The sequence below is a fragment of the Protopterus annectens genome, chromosome 7.part1, assembly GCF_019279795.1.
Source record: "Protopterus annectens isolate FY-2018-M chromosome 7.part1, PAN1.0, whole genome shotgun sequence".
Taxonomy (NCBI): Eukaryota; Metazoa; Chordata; order Ceratodontiformes; family Protopteridae; genus Protopterus; species Protopterus annectens.
In genome coordinates this window covers 282,999,876-283,006,858 of record NC_056740.1, presented here as the reverse complement: position 1 = coordinate 283,006,858, position 6,983 = coordinate 282,999,876, and positions in this window count along the sequence as shown.

The window sequence follows — 6,983 nt, the reverse complement described above, 5'->3', positions numbered from 1 at the left end:
TCCTGAGATGACACACCTGGATGCCCTTGTGCAGTTTCGTGGAACCCTTTAAGGCTTCCTTTCTTAACGCTCCCATTGAGGCCTCCTCGTTGTTTGGACCCAAAGTTAAAAGCACACTGGCCAGATGTGAACAGGACGGTAAGACCCTTTCTGCTGTAGGTGTCCCTTATTCTTCCCCTCAACGTGCTTTCTCCCGAAACCAAAAGAGTGGGAAAATATGGTTCAAGAAATCTCAGGGTCCTTTCCGTGACACACAGGCCGAGTTCTCCCCTTGAGGCAGAGGGGGAAACTCACAGGGAAGATGCGCCTTTCGGGGCAGAGGGGGTCCGTGTAACCAGGGTTCCAGGGATTCTTTCCCTAGCAAATCCTACCAGCGCTCCTGAAGAGCGGCCCAACTCCTTTCCTCTGGAGGTGGTTGGGGGACGTTTCTACTTGTATCCTTCTGCCTGGCTAACCATCACCACCGATTCTTGGGTACAAAGGATTATAACCAGAGGTTATCATATCCCCTTCGATCTTTGTCCTGTCCCTTCAAAAAACCTTCCAGACGTTCCACCCAGTCAAAGGGATGGAGCAGCACTAGAGATAAAAAAGCTGCTAAGAAAGAGAGACATCCAAAGAGTCCCTCCAGACCAGATAGGATCCGGATTCTACTCAAGACTATTTTTGGTGCCAAAGAAAACCGGGGACTGGGGACCAATTTTGGATCTCAGTGTATTGAACAAGTTTGTGAGAGTACAAAAATTCCGGATGGTCACAATACAGTCTATCCTCCCACTTTTGAAAAAGACGATTGGATGTGCTCGATAGATCTTCAAGATGCGTACTACCAAAAAAAGTGGACAAGCCATCAAGAAGATTTCTGTGCTTCCGTACGGGAGCCAGTCACTTCCAGTTCAGAGTACTGCCCTTCGGACTCTCTACAGCCCCCAGAGTCTTCACAAAGTACATGGCAGTTGTCACAGCTCACTTGCGACTTCAAAGATTCCAGGTGTTTCCATACCTAGACGACTGGCTCATTTCCGCCCCCACCAGACATCTACTGGAAGAAGCCCTGGCATACTCTCTCCTCAATGCACAAAGGCTAGGCATAACCATAAACTGGCAAAAATCCAATCTCACCCCATCTCAGTCAACAGAATTCATAGGGGTTATCTCGGACAAAAAGAACTGCAGAGCTGCTATTCCAGAGCACAGAATTTTAAGGATAAAGCAACAACTGATTACAATCCTTTCAAGGGAGAAATCCACAGCTCACTCGGTTCTGCAGCTGTTGGGTTCCATGGCAGCCACCATCACCATTGTCCCCCTGGCCAGGTTTCACATGAGACTTCTACAGTGGCTACTGCTCACCCAATGGTATCCCTTTCAGCATCATCTTTCAGCCATGATTCGAGTAACCCACAGGTGCAAACAGGATTTAAATTGGTGGATGACACACAATCTGTCACAATGGTCTCGCCCCTTCTCTCCCCAGCAACCCAAGGCCACAGTGACCATGGATGCCTCCCTGATGGGGTGGGAGGGGCTATGTCAGGGACAGACAGTCCAAGGCACTTGGTCCGAACTGGAGGCCCATCTGCATATAAATGTTCTAGAGCTGAGGGCGGTGCTTCTGGTGTTGCAAGCATTCCATCCCCTGCTGCCGTCTGGGACAATTGCAATTCAATCAGACAACATGGCGGTGGTCTGGTAAATCAACAAGCAAGGTGGAACCAAATCATTCCCCCTTTGTCGAGAGGCCATGAGGATATGGCAATGGGCGATGGCTACCAACCATTTTCTTCTAGCAACACACATTCCCGGGAGTTGTGATAGCAGACAGACTTAGCAGGTGCATTCTTCAACCTCACGAGTAGTCCCTGAATCCCTTGATAGCGGTGGAGATCTTCCACTGCTGGGGCAGTCCTTGCTGCGACCTCTTTGCATCCCCGACCAACTACAAATGCAGCAATTACTTTGCCCTGATTCCCCCTCCGGGGCAGTCACCCAAGGACGCTCTAGTCCACAATTGGCCCTCGGGTCTTTTTTATGCATTCTCACCCTTTCCCCTCATTCCCCAGTTTCTGAAGAATGCCCGTCGGTTGAAGAGCAAGGTGATCCTCATAGCATCATATTTGGCCTCAACCGATTTGGTTCCCCTTCCTTTGGCTTCACCTACTAGATCGACCATGGATTCTCCATCCAACCCCGTAGTTGATCTCACATCCACATAACCTGATTCATCCCAACTTGAACAGCCTGAAGCTCGCAGCTTGGCTACTCCAATTCCCTTGATTGCCAAGCAGAATGATCTTTCTTTACCAGTGCGTGACATTCTCATTGCATCTCATAAGTCTTCCAATAGAATTACTTATCTGAGCAAGTGGAAAAGATTTATCTGTTGGCTGAAAGATAAACAAGTAGATCCCTTCTCAGCACCAGTGTAAATAATACTAGACTATCTGGCCTTTTCCAATCGGGTCTATCGGCCTCTACCATTAGAGTTCATTTGGCTGCAATTTCTAATTTTCATGAGGGTGTCCAAGATTCCTCTCTTATGTCCCACAAATTGTGCAAGACCTTCATAAAAGGTGTGAATCATCTGAAGCCACCTTTTAGAGAACCTATTCAACCATGGGATTTATCATTAGTACTACAAGCTCTGACAATGCCACCTTTCGAACCAGCCTCTTCTTGTGACCTCAAGCATTTGTCATAGAAAACCTTGTTTTTGGTCGCCATTACTTCTGCCAGACGTATTTCTGAGCTCCAAGCTTTATATATCAAGAGTCCATACTTGATTTTTCATAGAGATAGTGTCTCTGAGAACTAATCCATCTTTTCTGCCAAAAGTGATCTCTGAAATGTCCATTAATCAAACCATTGAATTGCCAGTTTTCTTTCCCAATCATTCAAACAGAGGAGAGTATTGCCTACATACCCTAGATAGCCACAGGCAAATCTGTTTTTACTTATACAGGACTAGGTCCTTTCGTAAATCTGATCAGTTATTTTTGGCCTTTTCTGGACCTAGATTAGGATCTGCTGCTGCTAAGATCACATTAGCTAGATGGTTGAAGGACTGTGTGACCTTCATTTATACACAACGTAATATCTCATTGCCTACTAACATGAAAGCTCATTCAACATGGTTGGTGACAACGTCTGCTGCCTTCCATGCCAGAGCTTCTTTACATGACATCTGTGCAGCTGCAACTTGGGCTATGCCTCATATCTTCATCAATCATTACAAATTGGATTTGGCTTCCAGGGGAAGAGCATCTTTCGGTTCTATGGTGCTCAGGAATGTCCTTCCATGAGAGCCTCCTAGGAATAGAGGTAGCTGGGGCCTCTGTCCCATGCATAAGGAATGAACAAGGATTAACAATATCAGATAAAGAAGTTATGTCTTACCATAATGTTCCATCTGTATTGTTGATCCTCGTTCAGTCATTACGACCCTCCCTCCTTCCCCCTCCTGTGGTTTCTAGTGGATCTCACCATCCGATTCTCTTAGGTTATTTGACCAGAGGCAGCCTCTACCTTCTTTGACTTGCAAACTCAATCTGAGGTAACAGGGAGAGGGGGATTGTGGGTAAGAGTTTAGCTCAAGAGTTTGAAGCTGACGCGAGCTTGGAAAATGGCCGGCTCGGTTCTGAGCTCTGAACCGATACCCCCATGCGTAATGACTGAATGAGGACCAACAATACAGATGGAACGTTATGGTAAGACATAACTTCTTTTTCGGACGAATCCATCCTTTCTCCCAAAAGTTGTTTCTGAATTCCCCATAAACCAGACCATTGACCTACCAGTGTTCTTCTCGAATTTTGCCAATAGAGGAGAGTGCTGTCTTCACTCTTTAGACGTACATAGACAATTGAGATTTTATCTATACAGGACCAAACCTATCCATAAATCTGAACAGCTTTTCATCTCCTGTTCTGGGCCCAGAATGGGAGAGGCTGCTTCCAATATTATCTTATCAAAATGGCTAGGGAACTGCATACGTTTCTTCTATTCCCTCAGTAATTAATCTATGCCAAAAGTTAAAGCTCACTCCACTAGATCTATGGCAACATGTGTAGCTTTCCATTCCAAGGCTTCCATGGATGACATCTGTGCAGCAGCTACTTGGGCTAAGCCTCATACCTTTGTCAATCATTACAAATTGGACCTGGTTTTCAGAGGGAGAGCTGCCTTCGGCTCAGTGGTACTCAGGAATATTCTTCCTTAAGGGCTGCCCATGGACCTCAAGGTAGCTTGGGATTCTGTCCCATCAGTGATGAATGGAAAGAAGATTAACAACATCAGATAAAAAGTTATGTCTTACCATAAGGTTCCATCTGTGTTGTTCATCTTCTTTCATTCATCACTTCCCACTCTTCTTCCCCCTCCTAAGGCTCCTGAGGGATACTTTGGGTCTAAGTGGTGCCCTAAGGTAGTTGCGCAGAAGTGGCCTCGGCTTTACTTCCTTTTCTCTAGCAAACACTATCTGAGGTAACAGGGAGAAAGGCATTCTGGGTAGAGACTTAGCTCGAGAGTTTTTTTTGGCTGGAGTGAGCTTGGTAAAAATGCTGACTCGGTTCCGAGCCCCATCAATGATGAATGAAAGAAGATGAACAACTCAGATGGAACGTTATGGTAAGACATAACTTCTTTTTTCTTCTCAGCTGGCCACCCTTCAGTTCCTAGCTAGTGCTTCCATGCGGCTGATATCTCATGCCACAGAGGGAGCATCTGGAGTGGCAGGTTCAGGTATAGCCATCAGGAAGCATACCTGGATGTGCCTTTGAGATTTTACAGAACTCTTCAAGTCTTCTTTCATGAATGCCCCTTTTGATAGAGCCACGTTGTTTGGCCCCAAGGTAAAGGAAGCTCTCTCTAGGAGTGAGCAAGATGGAATCCAGTTTTCTACCTCTTGAAGGACCTTCTCCTGAAACCAGAGAGCTGGCATAAAATTGTGTTTCAGAAAACAGAAAGCTCTCCCCAGGATTCATATGGAGATAAATTCCTGCATGGCAGAGGGGCATCTCTAACAGAAGATGCCATACCTGCAGCAGCAGTGACCTGCAGCATCAAGGCTTCAGGAGACCCTTCTCTGAAAAGCCTTTTCAGCATCCCTGACAGGTTACCTGACTGCTACACTGTGGAGGCAGTCGATGGGTGCTCATCTCTACACCCAGAAGCCTGGATAGCCATTACCAAAGGCACCTGGGTACAAAGTATAATATCCAGAGGTTATTGCATACCATTTTCCCTTCTTCCACCCAGTCAGGAGAAAGCAGCAGCCATAGAAATGGAAAAGCTGCTGAGGAAAAAAGTCATCCAGCTTGTTCCTCCAGACCAACAAGGATTCAGAACTTACTCAAGATTCTTTTTAGTGCCAAAAAAGGCAGAGAACCTCAGAGCAATTTTGGATCTCAGCAGTTTGAATCACTATGTAAAGCATTTCAAGTTATGGATGGTCTCATTTCACTCCATCCTACCACTGCTAATGAAGGACAGTTGGTTGTGCTTGATAGATCTCCAAGACGTCTACTACCACATCAAAGTTCACAGGTGCTCCAAGAGATATCTACACTTTTATAGGTTCATAGGTAGGCACTAGGCTATCTGCCCAAGGGCATTTATAAGCCTAGCCAGAGTGTGTCGGCTTTCGCCACCCCATTGATTAATTAACTGATCCTCTGTCAAGCAGAGCCAATGAAGTGACCCCAGGGGTGTATTTTCTGTTACCCATCCACTTGTCAAGGTTTCTCTTGAAGAGTGTTAGTGAGGGGCTCTGCCTGATGTAATTTGGAATTTTGTTCCAAAGCATGGGGAGTCTCTGTGACAGGAATCTATCCCTCCAGCATGTTCTATTTATTGTTGTGGCGAGGTTTAGCTCACTAGAGTGCGTGGCTCGCAGTGACTTGGATTTCATTAGGTGGAGCATGTCCATCAATTCTGAGTTGGACATGGCTTTGTAAGTCAGGCAGAGATCACCTCTGAGTAAGCGATATGCCACTGAGTACAGCCAGAGTTTTTTCAGTCGGGCTGCATAGGACATATGTTTGAGACCAGTAATCTTCTTGGTGAGGTACTTTTGTGGTCTTTCCAGCTGTTGGAATTGTCTTGTGAGGTACATCCTAAATGAAGCATTGTACTCTATGATGGGTCTAATGTGTGACGAGTAGAGGGGCACTATAATCTCTTTATTTCTAAATGCGAACCCTTTAGTAATTAGATGGGCCACATAGAAGGATTTCCTAACTACTTTGGCAATATGATTTCAAAGGAGAGATTACTATCTACCTGGGTCCCCAGATCTCTTATTACCTCTACTGTATTAAGGGGGCTGCCACCTATGTGGTAATTCGTGGGTGTTTTGTTTTTCCCCAAATGGGATGACTATGCATTTTATGGCATTTAGCTTGAGGCCATGTCTTTGACACCAGGTGTCCTCTCAGTAAGGCCCTTTTGGAGGATGCCCGTGTCAGCCGGAGAGTCAGTTATGGCTCCCAGTTTGCAGTCATAGGCGAACTTGGTTAGCCATAGTTCTCCTGTGTTTGCCTGTACTTCTGAGAAGTATATGCTGAACAGTAGGTGTCCCAGGACCGAGCCTTGTGGGACACCACTTGTGACTGGTTTAGAGTCGGACCTGGAGCCCGCTATTCTTACAGTGTGGGTTCTGTCTGTAAGCCAGTTGGCAACCCATCTTGTGACATAGGGGGTTTATTTTCAGGCTGGTGAGTTTTTCTGTAATACCCGAGTGGGGAATGGTGTTGAAAGCCTTGGCGAGGTCAAGGTAGGCTTTGTGAACCATCTTTCCCTCATCTATGGCCTTGGTGACTGTCTCGAAGAAGTCAGCCAGGTTTAGTAGGCATGATCTGCCCTTAACAAAGCTGAACTGGGTCGGGTCAAGTGTTTGGAGGTTCCCAATGTCTTTGTTAATGAGTTCCATGATGATGTGCTCCATAGGCTTGCAGACCAGGCTAGTCACTGCTTATGTGGCGATA